Genomic DNA, 14,557 nt, shown 5'->3' on the forward strand with positions numbered 1-14,557 from the left:
ATGCTAAAAGCTAAATAGAGTAGTGGAGTAACTACAATACAGGGTGTCCGGGCTAGAGGTATACAAAAATACACATATATATTTTAGAATCTGTAAAATTTATTAACTTTATGTATACGTTGGTACACCTCAATGATAGCACAATTTATAGCTCGACACATATCCATGCTCGTGCCAAGTGTTGACCAGCAATCGAGGCGTTATTAGCGCAACGATTCAGTGCCTCAAATCACCAAAATCGTGAACTTTCCATTGTGCACAACATCTTTAATGAAGTCCCATGCAAAAAATTCTAATGGTGTCAAATCAGGGAATCTCGGTGGCCAGGCAGTTTCTGCGCATGCACGACTCAACAGCACGATTGATCGTCCAAGTGGACTTTTGAAATCTTGGATCGATGCTCAATCGACTGAACTTCACTAAGAGACAATACAAAGAGCAGTTTTCGCATTATAAGCAGTTATTTTTGTATACCTTAGCCCAGACACCCTGTACTTGAGTAACCAACAATAAATACAGAAACCAACAACCTACAGCAGTGCAGAAAATAACTAAGTATAAGTGTTTAAGTAATTAACTATAAATTAAGCACGATATTTTATGTAACTGATATACCTAATAATGCGTAAAAGAAAGTTTTCCTTTCTTAGAACGTGCGTATTTCTTCGATAAAATGAATGCAAATTATTTATCATACAGTTGAGAACCACAGACGGGGTCCGCGACAGTCGCACGCTACAGTCTGTTTTTTTCGCTCTCCCTGCCTTCGCTCTCTTTCCCTTTCTGTTGACGTTGCAGAATGACGCCAGTATAATCCTCCCTCGGAAGTTGTGTTGTGTCGTGTCAGTGTATTGAAGATTATGGCTTACTATGGCACCACAAAAGTTTACATTACAACAAAGGATTTATCTTGTCGAGTGTTACTTCAGAAAGAGGAATTGTGGAGAAGTGCGACGACGTTTTGCAACGAAATTTCCTGGGGTTTCCGTTCCACATAGGACCACTATATTAAACCTCGTAAAAAAGTTTACAGTAACAGGGTCAGTTCTGAATAAAAGTGGAAAGAAAAACCCACGTGTACTTACTGACGAAAAACTCTATGAGATAGGATAAAGGTTAGAACAGTCTCCTCGGAAATCTATCCACCGCCTCTCACAAGAAACGGGTGTTTCAAAAACCACAGCATATAAAGCCGCTAAAATTCTTAAATTTAAGCCCTACAGAGTGACAATAGTGCATGAATTGCAGCCTAGACAGCGAGTCGTGTGAATTTTTGTAACTGGCTTTAAAGAGAGTATTGCACGAGAAATCGGGAGAATTACAATAGACGAACTTTCACGTGTAAATGTCAATTTCCTTCTGAGATGCCAGGAATGTGTTGCAGCAGAGGGACATCATTTTCAACACCTTCTGTAGTCAAGGTTAGTACGCAATATGAAAACGGTAATTTTAATAGCCGACTCTAGCGACTGTCACGGACCCCGTTCACCGGGAAAGACAAGCGCTGACGCCGGACCGCTTGCCCCTGAGTTTCGTAGCGAATGTCATGGAATGCTCTGTAGTATTTCAATGAAGTCGTTAAGTCGCCAAAAATGTTCTTGACCGGACGTGGTAAGGTTGAAGTTACGCCTAACTCTCTATGCAACACTCTAAAGCATTGTGCATATAGGGTTGCCTAGTATACAGTGGTGTTGTCTACATTTAATCAGTGTTGTACAGAACATACAGGTTAGTGTGTGTGCAATATTTCGACATTATGTGGTAATCTGCCTTATTTGTTATCAGGAAAGAGTTGCCAATCACTGGCAGAACTTCCAAGAAAGTAGCTTTTGACTGTCAGTTCCCGAGTGGGTTGTTTTGAAACATTTTTGCGTTCCGAGACTTTCTTTACGGCGAGATTTGGGTTTCGTATGTGTTGAACGAAATTAATGCAAGGGCAAAAACAATGATTTGACCACGGTTCGAACCTGGGTCTTGCACTCGAACTTCATAGACAGACATTCACCACCCTGCTACGGAGGGACACTGTACACTGTAGGGTCGACACAAAACTTTTTTTTTAAGTGGGCTTACCATAGGGGAGGGGAGTAAATATTTTCAGGTTGGCTCTATTTCGGTATTTGTGACTGCTAAAATTCTCTCAACCTGTATCTTTTTCGTTTTATCTCCTATTTCTCTCCCCTTTTGTGTGTGTAAGCCACCTCCTTCTTTATCTTTATTTCAGTTCCTTTCCGCCAGGGGCGGCCCAGGGGGGTCCAGAGCAGAGTTGTTTACCATCCGCAGGGCGACACTCTTGAGCCTCCCCCCGGAAAACTTGTGAAGGTGAGGGAGGCCGAGGTCGAATCTTGCGATTGAGATATAATAGCAAAAAGTAACAAAGAATATCACCGGAGGACACAGAACCACATTTGACTATCGATCCTGCCATCTCTTGATCAGCTACAAGTTCAGTTGTTAGCCTACCTCCGTAGCAGAGTGGTTAGCACTGTTACGTACCCAATGGGACCAACTCATGTAAACGGTTTGCCGAGATGGAATAGAGATGGCAGCACAAGCTGTGCAAGATTAAAGATTAACATGAGATACACGAATGGCAGTGTAAATAAGCGCAGAGTATTTTGAAAAGTGGAACAACAATAGAATCCATTATAAGGGGATGAAGAAAAGATATAAAAACAATAAATTAATGTAAATACTTAATAAATTAAATTGGTGCTCATATGTAAATATACCGGAAAACTAAGGAAGTGTCTTTTAACAGATCTCTAATTTTGATTTACCATGGAAATTTTGATTTATACCAGTAGCTGGGCATAGCAACAAGTAAACACTTTTTTGTACTTATTTATTGGCGGGTTCCAGTCGTTACCACAAGAGAGGAGGGAAATGAGCACAAATAGGCGGCGTAGATATCGTAACCCTCTAGGACTTGGTGTGAATGAAGAAAAAGTGAGATGTTACCAGCTTGTGAAATTAGAACTTAGTGAAGAGAGGAAAGCTAAATATGAAAATACCAGAGGGATCGGAATAAAGGACCCAGTTCCAGGGAATACATAAGAGTCCAGAAGGAAGTCCAGATCCAGATTCACACAAAGAAGGAAGTCCAGAAGAAAGCATATACGAAAGAAGATTATAAGCAATAGAAAGAAGAAATACATTCATGAAGCATACAAATTGAATGTAAATATGAAGCAGAGAATTACGTATCTCATTATGTAAATATATAAATCCATGTATCCTTGTTGAGATAATATAATCTGTTAAACGTCTCCATTGGAAGGCATCCTGTCTGGTTTCGTTTTCAAACAAGAACCCTACCCTGAATAGTGTTGCCCACGGGACGAGACGGGACAGGCTTTTAAAAATTCGAGACGAGACGAGATTGATCATGTGTCCCGAGAACAAACGAATATTTTCGAGACGAGACAGCATTTCACAGCATTTCCACGAGACGAGACAGGCCAAAGTCTCGTCTCGTGGGCAACACTAACCCTGAAGATATATTAGCCGTGATTTAATATTAAGATTTATGTACCTTTGCACAAATATAGGTAGCAGCAGGACATCGCGTTACAATGCAAGAGGTCACGGGTTGGAATCTCTGCCTGGGCATGAGCGTTCTTTGTGCTTAATCAATTTCATCATACCATCACTCATCCTAATATCTATTAGCCAACATTCGCAGAAAAGCGAAGTAAAATTACGAAATCAATCAATCAATGATTCATATATAATGTGTGTGTGTGTGTGTGTGTGCGTGCAGAATTTTCCCAGTTCAGAAATTCATTTAGAAAAGTCCCGCGCCGTGGCAGTGCCGTCCAAGGCGTCATGCTTTGAACACCGGCTATGGGGCCCGCTCTGATTCGAATCTCCTGGGCACTGTGCAAATTAAGTTTCTTGCTTTGAGGGGTATGCCCAGTGGCGTACTTGTACTTTCATTTCGGGAGGTAGGATTTCTTTTGGGGGGCGGAGAGAGAGAGGGGTATTTAAATTTATATACGTTACCAGCCAGTCATTGCCTGGACGTTCTATAAGTACCTCAGAACATTGCTTCTAATCTAGGCTATTAAATCTTATGATAACATTTAAACGTAATTTAGGAACACTTAGTACATACATTTACATTGGAGGAAAACGAAAACCAGGGTTGTTAAAGGTTCAGGAACGTATAAATTCTAATAGGTTCTACTGGGTTCCGCTGCAGGACCGGAACCTCTTTTCTCGCACAATTTAAATTCGGTCCATGTTGCGTATTGTTTCATTGAAAAAGGTTCCTGGATCGAATTTAAATTCAGTCTTAAAAAGATTCCTGAACCGAATTTAAATTCAGTCTTAATAAAGATTCCTGGACCGAATTTAAATTCAGTCTTAATAAAGATTCCTGGACCGAATTTAAATTCAGTCTTAAAAAAGATTCCTGAACCGAATTTAAATTCAGTCTTAATAAAGATTCCTGGACCGAATTTAAATTCAGTCTTAAAAAAGATTCCTGAACCGAATTTAAATTCAGTCTTAATAAAGATTCCTGGACCGAATTTAAATTCAGTCCTAAAAAAGATTCCTGAACCGAATTTAAATTCAGTCTTAATAAAGATTCCTGGACCGAATTTAAATTCAGTCTTAAAAAAGATTCCTGAACCGAATTTAAATTCAGTCTTAATAAAGATTCCTGGACCGAATTTAAATTCAGTCTTAAAAAAGATTCCTGAACCGAATTTAAATTCAGTCTTAATAAAGATTCCTGGACCGAATTTAAATTCAGTCTTAAAAAAGATTCCTGGACCGAATTTAAATTCAGTCTTAAAAAAGATTCCTGGACCGAATTTAAATTCAGTCTTAATAAAGATTCCTGGACCGAATTTAAATTCAGTCTTAAAAAAGATTCCTGAACCGAATTTAAATTCAGTCTTAATAAAGATTCCTGGACCGAATTTAAATTCAGTCTTAAAAAAGATTCCTGAACCGAATTTAAATTCAGTCTTAATAAAGATTCCTGGACCGAATTTAAATTCAGTCTTAAAAAAGATTCCTGAACCGAATTTAAATTCAGTCTTAATAAAGATTCCTGGACCGAATTTAAATTCAGTCTTAAAAAAGATTCCTGAACCGAATTTAAATTCAGTCTTAATAAAGATTCCTGGACCGAATTTAAATTCAGTCTTAAAAAAGATTCCTGGACCGAATTTAAATTCAGTCTTAAAAAAGATTCCTGGACCGAATTTAAATTCAGTCTTAATAAAGATTCCTGGACCGAATTTAAATTCAGTCTTAAAAAAGATTCCTGGACCGAATTTAAATTCAGTCTTAAAAAAGATTCCTGGACCGAATTTAAATTCAGTCTTAAAAAAGATTCCTGAACCGAATTTAAATTCAGTCTTAATAAAGATTCCTGGACCGAATTTAAATTCAGTCTTAAAAAAGATTCCTGGACCGAATTTAAATTCAGTCTTAAAAAAGATTCCTGGACCGAATTTAAATTCAGTCTTAATAAAGATTCCTGGACCGAATTTAAATTCAGTCTTAAAAAGATTCCTGGACCGAATTTAAATTCAGTCTTAAAAAAGATTCCTGAACCGAATTTAAATTCAGTCTTAATAAAGATTCCTGGACCGAATTTAAATTCAGTCTTAAAAAAGATTCCTGGACCGAATTTAAATTCAGTCTTAATAAAGATTCCTGGACCGAATTTAAATTCAGTCTTAAAAAGGTTCCTGGACCGAATTCAAATTCAGTCTTAAAAAGGTTCCTGGACCGAATTCAAATTCAGTCTTAAAAAAGGTTCCTGAACCGTTTTTAAATTCAGCCGGAAAAAAGGTTCCTGGACCGTATTTAAATTGATGTGGTAAAAATGTTCCTGGACCGAATTGAAATACTTTACAGATAAAAAGGTTCTTTACGGTCCAGAACCCATTTACGCTTACTGATTTTTTCTCCAGGACCGGAATTGAATTTATTTAAAATTCCTGGACCTTTAACAACCAAAACTCTTACTCAAAATCAGCTATCGAACTAGTAACATGACCAAATGCCTATTGTCAACCTCCTATAAGTTTCTTCTTAACTTTAAATACATGTAAAATATCAGAACCATGTCATGAAAACTTTAGTGGAAAACAGCCTGCTGTTGGCTTGGTGAGTTATTTAGTTCCAAAATGGTGTTCTTTTTTAATTCACAAGGCAGCATACTCTTCAACAAGAAAATATTTTAAAATTGGACAATTAATGGACACTAATGATTGTTCAATTGTGTTTGTTGCATATATATGCTTTTAATTCGATTTTCTGTGAGGGGGTAAAACATCCATCATAGGGATAAAAATTAGAGCTGAGCCGATGCCGATGTATCGGTATCGGAAAGTATCGGTTGGTATTTAATTTCCGATATCGACCGATGCTTTTCCGGGATTTTGGTCTTTCACCCGCTCCGCAAAATGTCTCTCGACAATTTCGCGGAGTCTTAAATGTCCTGGAAATTATGCAAATTTAGAAGTTTCTCTTTATTTTGCACCAGTTTTGTGTGGAAAAACTTAATTTTTTGATGATATAACATGTAATTTAATATTCTAATATAATTTTTGTATATGTTAAAGCAAAAAGTTTTGGTCAATTGATGCATATAATTCGAGTATAGGGGAGAGTCGTACAGTACCGGCCGTCCTACAATATCGGCCAATTCCTAGTTCGGACATTTGACGCTACATAGCAGTAGTTCACGGGAGTAGGAGGGAAGGGTATGTATTCGTGTGCGTTATAGTTCGGGATCACCCGCTTTCACGCAGTATTATGAGAGCTGCGTCTGTGTTACTGTGAAGAGTCAAGTGACTGCGCGAGAGAAGAGAAGGGCCCTGGTATTCATGTTCAAGGTAAGTGTTTGATTTTATTATCAGATTCAGTTTATCGGTATTCTATAAGGATACGAAAACATGTAATTAGTTTAGCAAATTTATTATAAACAAAGTGTAATCGGAACTTTGTTACAACCTAGTGATCGTACAGTATTGGCCAGCGAAATGTCGTCCAGTATCGGCCACACAGAATTTCGTACGCACCTACTGCAGTGCTGCTTGCTTTTGTTTTCCGAGTAAGGTGGTAGACGAGGAGGGCAACGAAAGAGGTAAGTGAACTCAAGAGGCCATGAAAGAGGCGGTAAATGAGGTAATGACAAACAAAATAACAGCAAGACAAGCAGCTAGTATATTTTGTTTACCAAGAAGCTCGTTAGGAGGTAGATTGAGAGCAATTCAACGTGGTATGGATGTGGACCTAACACCTCAGATGGGCTGATTTAAGAAGACGTTTGATGGCGAAATGGAAAAACAATTTCTTTCGTATATGAAAGACTTGGACAAGTTTATGCCCCTCAGTAAATAAGAAGACAAAAAGACAACTGTAGAAACTGCACAATGCATAATTTGTCTAGAGTCCTTTGAGGAAGATTGGGTGCAGTGTACCTAATGTGGAGTTTAGCACATGTTGAATGCGTAGACCAAGAAAATATTTTGTAAAAATGTGATTTCAACTCTGCTTTATCGGACTTTAACTACCACATCTTTGTACACATAGTTTACAGTTTCTTCATAAAACTTAAGCATTTATCAATAGTTACCACCACCTAAAATTAAAATATTGACTGGTCGATACTGGACGACAATTTTTCCACTCATTGAAAATGCTTTTCGTTTTCTGTATATATATATCTTGTAGTTCTGAAAACATTTCAGAGAAACCCGTGTTCCTTAAAGTAGACATTGAGGTATCAAATTAATATGTTCAATTAACTATCTCCTAATCCTTTATCAGTTATAATCAATAAGCTTAAGGTGGCCGGTACTGTACGACTATCCCCTAACACTTACACACTATTGTTAATGAAAATTTGAATAACTTGGAATTATTACAATTTTCAAGTATCGGTATCGGTTCAAAGTGGTATCGGCACAGCCCTAATGAAAATAGTTGTATTTTGCCAGGGATATTTTTTTTTGTGGCGGGAGGGAATCTCCTGCACCCACCCACGTTAATTCGCACGCTGCTCTTGGGGAAAACGTAACAACTTTTCTCCTGGGATTTCGGCCAGTGTATGGGACCAGTGGCCACTCACCATCGTGAGGAAATTGGAGAGCTACGAATGAGTAGCGTATCCCGGTCGCGTAGTTACAAACCCCGGAGTGCTGAAGAACCAGAGGTATATAATGCTTTCTTATTGGCTGTGAGCACCGGAAGTGTTAATGTTCTGTGTCCGTCGTTTCTTGCTTGGTTGTTTACAGGAAAATTAGACTCGTGTAATCAAATTGTCGAAATTATGTTAAGAAATATATAAATGTATGGAAAATATAGAAAATGTTAAAATTACAATTAACCCTTTCTTGGCGATAAAAATCAATGTTAAGCAATCGAATAACAATAATGTGGGATATTTCGGAAAACGCTTGTAATGTACGTGAAGTAATTACTACATTATAGGAGAAATTACACAACTTGACATGTGCTAAATAATATCATTTTCGTGTAATAACTTTAAAAATGTGCCAGAAAATCAACCTCAGTTTAAAGGAGTTTCTTATCTTGTGGATGGATATCTGAAATCTGCAATGTCAACTTGAACCCTGCCATCTATCGTTACTTTGAAGAAACACTGCATTGACTTCCGGAAGACAGCCAAGCCAATCAGGAGCCAAATGTGGCTGTAGGCTCTGCAGCACTATAGGGTTTGTAAATACGCAACCCGGTCATGAAAGCCTACAACAACGACTGGGGGTTCGTCGTGCTGACCACACGTCACCCGGTAACTGGTTGGATGATCGAGATTTAGGAGTGAGGCAGGTTCTGACCTTAAAGGGCGGTTACGCCACGGGTTATTTAATATTTTTGTACGAGGTGTGGCTAGAAAAAAATCGGATTGATGTTGCTGTCGACAAACGGCAAGTGCGTCAAGGATAAGCGGTGCATGGGTGTATAACGTGATATCTTGCCTACCGGCTGTGTGATTGCCCAGGGTGCGCGGCGCTCCGTTCTTCTGTAGTTTGTGGACGAAGTGAGCCGTACATCTGTGCTCCGTCGGGAAAGAAATTAAGTGTGAAAGTGGAACAGCATATCAATCTGAAGTGTCTTATCAAACTCGGAAAATCCGCCACAGAAACTTATGGTTTGTTGAAGGAAGTGTACGGAGATGTGTGTTTGTCACGCACTCAAGTATTTGAGTGGTTTCAAAGGTTTAGAGAGGGACGAGAAGTGATTGCGAACGACAAGCGTACTGGACGGTCTTGCACGTCAAAAACGGAATCAAACATTGCAAATATCGGTGAATTCATTCGAATCGTGTACCCGAAGGTCAAACTGTCAACCAACATTATTACATTAAGGTGCTGATGATCCTTTGTGAGCGAGTAAGAAGATGACGACCTGATTTGTGGAAAAGCAAGTCATGGATTCTTCATCAGGACAATGTTTCTACCCACACGGCATTGTCAGTCAAGGCTTTATTGGCCAAGTGTGGGATCCCAGTGTTAGAACATCCACCCTATTTGCCAGATCTCGCTCCCTGCGACTCTTTTTTATTCCCAAAGGTCAAATCAGCACTGATAGGAACCAGATTTAACACCTTAGAATGTGTGAAAACTAAAGCGACGGAGGTCATGAACATGGTTTCGGAAAATGATTTCCAGCACTGTCTCCAGCAATGGAAGATTCGTATGGAGCGGTGTATCGATAGTGCCGGGGAATATATTGAAGGGGATAATGTTCATATTGTATAAAATAACCAATAAAAGATTTTGTAGCAACAGTCCGGTTTTTTCTAGCCACACCTCGTATTTTAAAAACTTGGCATCATTACGTGTTGATAGTAAAATTAATTTATCTACACAAGTAAGGGAGACGCGATCACCACCGTGGAAATAAACATATTTTGTGCAAAAGAAACACCCCGTCCCCTCCGCCACCTTCTATAAAATTGTTATAATCCCGCGTGTCTTCAGCAAGCTGCCATTTTGACATAGCACGCTGTTTTCTTCCCCGCCTTGTCGAATACATTGTCACCGTACAACCGCCACCTTGAAGAATTTGCCGCTATGAAGAACAAAGCCAATTGGCACAGGAAACGTTAGCTCACCTTCCGCTCTCTGTGGGTCAAGTTCACAAGCAAACAGGCTCGTCTTGCTCGGTGTCGAAATCACGAGTTCATTGTGTAATGGCCCCGGCCAATCTTCCTCAGTAAAAAAAGGAGAGGAGAGATAATTATGTAGCGACGAAATTCAGAAAACCGTCCCAGGCCTCATTAACCAATCAGAAACGCCAGGTTCTTCGCGAGTTGTGGTGGGACTTTTTGGCACAGAAATCCGCCTCTTAATGTGCTGTTGACTTCCTTGACTGACTTGCGTCATTTGGGTACAATGTGAATCGCCTCAAGCTTATTCTAAAAGGAAATATGTTGTTGGAGTATATTTTTTGTTGAAAATAAGCTCAGGTAACGGAAAATTTTGCAATATGTTCCCCTTCTCACTTCGAAACCGGAAATACTAGATACAAAATGCTAAACATAAGCTTTTGCATAGGCACCCAGAAGACTACGTTGAGGAGGTTCACCTGACCCCATAACACGGATTTATACAGAATTTTCTATCTAGGGGTGGGCGGGGGGTGTGAGGGTAAATTTAGAGCCAAAATTAACCATAAAATTCGGCCATTGAAAGATTGCAAGACGCGTTGATGAAATTTTGGGGCTGAGGTGTTAGGGGGTGAATGGATATATCACTAATCCAGAATAAAGAAAAAATATCTCATTCACCCCTTCTCCATGTTTGTAACTTTTCTATTTCTCTTCTAGCTTACGATTTTCTTTTCCCAGATTTGCCATCTGTATGTTCATACTTATTTCATCTCTACTTTTCGTTTTCTTCTATGGTTTCCTTCCAGTTTTGTCTCATTTTCTTCATTCCCTCTCTCTCTTTCTAACTTCCCTTATTTCTCTTCCTTCGTTTCTTCCTCTCTTTTACTTCTCTTTCTTCAATCCTTCATTTTCCTCCCTCGTTTCTTTACTTTTCTCTCTCCCTTTTTCTCTTTTTATCTCTCTCTCTGTCTTGTTTCTTTACTTCACTCTTTTTCTCTGTCTCTCGTTCCTTTACTTCTCTCTTTTTCTCTGTCTCTCGTTTCTTTACCTCTCTCTTTTTCTCTCTCTTCTTCCTTTACTTCTCTCTTTTTCTCTGTCTCTCGTTTCTTTACTTATCTCTTTTTCTCTGTCTCTCGTCCCTTTACTTCTCCCTTTTTCTCTGACTCTCGTTTCTTTCCCTCTCTCTCTCTTTCTAACTTCCCTTATTTCTCTTCCTTCTTTTCTTCCTCTATTTTACTTCTCTTTCTTCATTCCTTCATTTTTCTGCCTCGTTTCTTTACTTTTCTCTCTCCCTTTTCCTCTTTTTATCTCTCTCTCTGTCTTGTTTCTTTACTTCTCTCTTTTTCTCTGTCTCTCGTTCCTTTACTTCTCTCTTTTTCTCTGTCTCTCGTTTCTTTACTTATCTCTTTTTCTCTGTCTCTCGTTTCTTTACTTCTCTCTTTTCTCTGTCTCTCGTTTCTTTACTTCTCTCTTTTTCTCTGTCTCTCGTTTCTTTACTTCTCTCTTTTTCTCTGTCTCTAGTTTCTTTACTTCTCTCTTTTTCTCTGTCTCTCGTTTCTTTACTTCTCTCTTTTCTCTGTCTCTCGTTTCTTTACTTCTCTCTTTTTCTCTGTCTCTAGTTTCTTTACTTCTCTCTTTTTCTCTGTCTCTAGTTTCTTTACTTCTCTCTTTTTCTCTGTCTCTCGTTTCTTTATTTCTCTCTTTCTTTACTTCTCTCTTTTTCTCTGTCTCTCGTTTCTTTACTTCTCTCTTTCTCTTTCTCTCGTTTCTTTACTTCTCTCTTTTCTCTGTCTCTCGTTTCTTTACTTCTCTCTTTTCTCTCTCTCTCGTTTCTTTACTTCTCTCTTTTTCTCTGTCTCTCGTTTCTTTACTTCTCTCTTTTTCTCTGTCTCTCGTTTCTTTACTTCTCTATTTTTCTCTGTCTCTCGTTTCTTTACTTCTCTCCTTTTCTCTGTCTCTCGTTTCTTTACTTCTCTCTTTCTCTGTCTCTCGTTTCTTTACTTCTCTCTTTTCTCTGTCTCTTTCTCCTCTTTGTCTCGTTTTCTTACTCCTCTCTTTTTCATTTCTCTTTTTCTTTCTCTGTTGCCTCGTTTCTTTACTCCTCTCTCTCTCCCTCTCTGTCTCGTTCATTTACTTCTCTCCATTTCTTTTCCTCCCCCGTCTGTGTGCATAAGCGTATTCAGGATTTATTTTCGGATAATCCCCAACTTACGATTTCAAAAAAAAAAGTGTTGGGACATTGTTATCGCAAAATATTACTGAAATAAAAAGAAATATAAAATCGACGATGGAAAGCGTTAAGTTGTCAACTTTCGAAGTTCCCGGATTCGAATCCCGGTCTCTACTGGCCATCAGCTTTCTTTGTGAGTATCGCTTTATCCTCACTGTTATGTTTAGTTACAGAATAAAGGACGGAAAATAACACAATACAATAACAAGAACACAATTATTATAGAACATTTCGTACTTGAAGAGGGGTGGATGGATGTCTTTCTACTCAGGAACGAATTTTGTGAGTGTGAAATTTCAAGAGATAAATACTGCACCCTTTTAATTGGACAACTGAGACTATATTTCCTCAGACATTAAAAACATAAGATTAAACCCTTCCCCCTAGCAGGGAACTAAAGAACTCACCACCTGCGATAACCTACTTTTGTATTTAGCCATTGACACGTTGACTTGGACGCAAGGGGGTGAAATGGCAGGTGTTTTCGCTTGGAATGTCGGTCGCGGTGAAGTCTGCTCCGTGGCCTTGAGTTTCTAACTGTCCGTCTTTCACGAGGGTTAATTCTCCATGCACTTTTTTCCAGATTTCTCTTCCTTCTTTATCAACCCTTTTCCCCCAACCCCCGATGTCCCATTTTTCCACTCCTTTTTCGGGGAAGGAAGACGATAAAAAAAAAAAAAGTCAGCGCCTATCGTTTTGAGCGCGTCTGTGAAAATTCACCAAGTGTTGCCAACTGTTAAAAGTGCATTATCACTAGGGAACGGAACTTTATGTGCTAAAATACTCAGAAATATTTTTTTATGTGCCATAAATGTTGAAAATATGTGATAAAAACAGGAAAATATGTGACAAAAAAAAACATTTTGGTAACAAAAACAAAATATTACATGCATTTTAAACACCTGAAATCAGTTTCTAAATACTTATCTCTTAGTGAGCTATTTTTTAGAAGAGACCATATTTTTTTCCAAATTCTCCATTGTAAATCTATGACAATTATCTCTAAAAAGCATCTTATATTGTGAGAAACATCGCTCCACGTCACAAGAAACAATTCTTGCATATTTGAAGCACGAAATGTCACTAACGCTGAAGTTTTCCAAAGCTTCCTCTACTTCACCTTCCAAAACACGTGCAACTTGGCACAAAGTTTGAAAACCTTGTTTTTTCCCAAAAATGTCTGTACATTTAGAGATTGGTCCTTGTGCTTTAGATCCAGGGGGAGTAATATTTTCCTCCAATAGGATCGTAGGCGAGGCGGCAGAAGTCTGCCAGCGAGCGTGTTCAAAGAGAAAACAAACCTGGACACTCTCGATATGAAAGAGGTGCGGAGAATAAACATTTTTTCTTCGAGGATTTCGAGGTAGCTTAAGTAAATGAGCGATTTTATGTATTGAAAATGAAAATTCGCAAAATATGTATTTACATATGGAAAACTGGAAAATATGTTTTTTTTATGTAAAATAAAATTTGCTGTGTTGACATATAAGACTATGATCAGAATTTTGGCAAAAACAAGGGTCTCTATCTTATCGCAGAAAAAAACATTGATTCACCTGCAACACTGCACAGTTCAAAATTGCTATTTTTCAGGATGTAAGGGGTGTAAACTTCCCTTCCATGTAGTACACCCTGGACTGCATTTTGCAGGCTAGCGAGGTTATGACGCCGGGATTAACAGCCATAGTGTGGGGCTTATGTTCCTGTGTTGTGATTGTTTGTGATTGTCCGTTCATCTATCTTATCACCAGTCATCATCATCTTCACGATCATCCAAAAGTGACAAAAAGCGAAGTAAAATAAACTAAATCAAGATTGCTATTTTTCGAACTACCGCTCATTTAATCCAGGAACAAATCAAAGTACTAACTAATCAACTAACTCTCTAGCATTTTTAAACCCGAAGGTTTACGGCTGCAGCAACACAAGCCTTCCATCTGTCCCTATCCTGGGCATTCTTCAACTTTTCCACTTCCTAGCTTTCAAATTGGTTCAGAAGGTATTATTCTCCAGTTTCAATTATTTCGTTATATTTAATAATTCTTGAAACACAAAAATACTCAAAATTTTAACTGAAGTCACTTATCATTGAGAACTGTATTGTGTACAAATTTCAGATTTTTAAACAACTGCCCACGAGAGATATTTAACCCTGAAGCCGGAGCTTTTTAACAAAAAATACATGTTTATGACCCTGTAGAAAAAAAAATATTAAAGTC

Source organism: Lepisma saccharinum, chromosome 10 (assembly GCF_977018435.1).
Source record: "Lepisma saccharinum chromosome 10, izLepSacc3.1, whole genome shotgun sequence".
Classification (NCBI taxonomy): Eukaryota; Metazoa; Arthropoda; class Insecta; order Zygentoma; family Lepismatidae; genus Lepisma; species Lepisma saccharinum.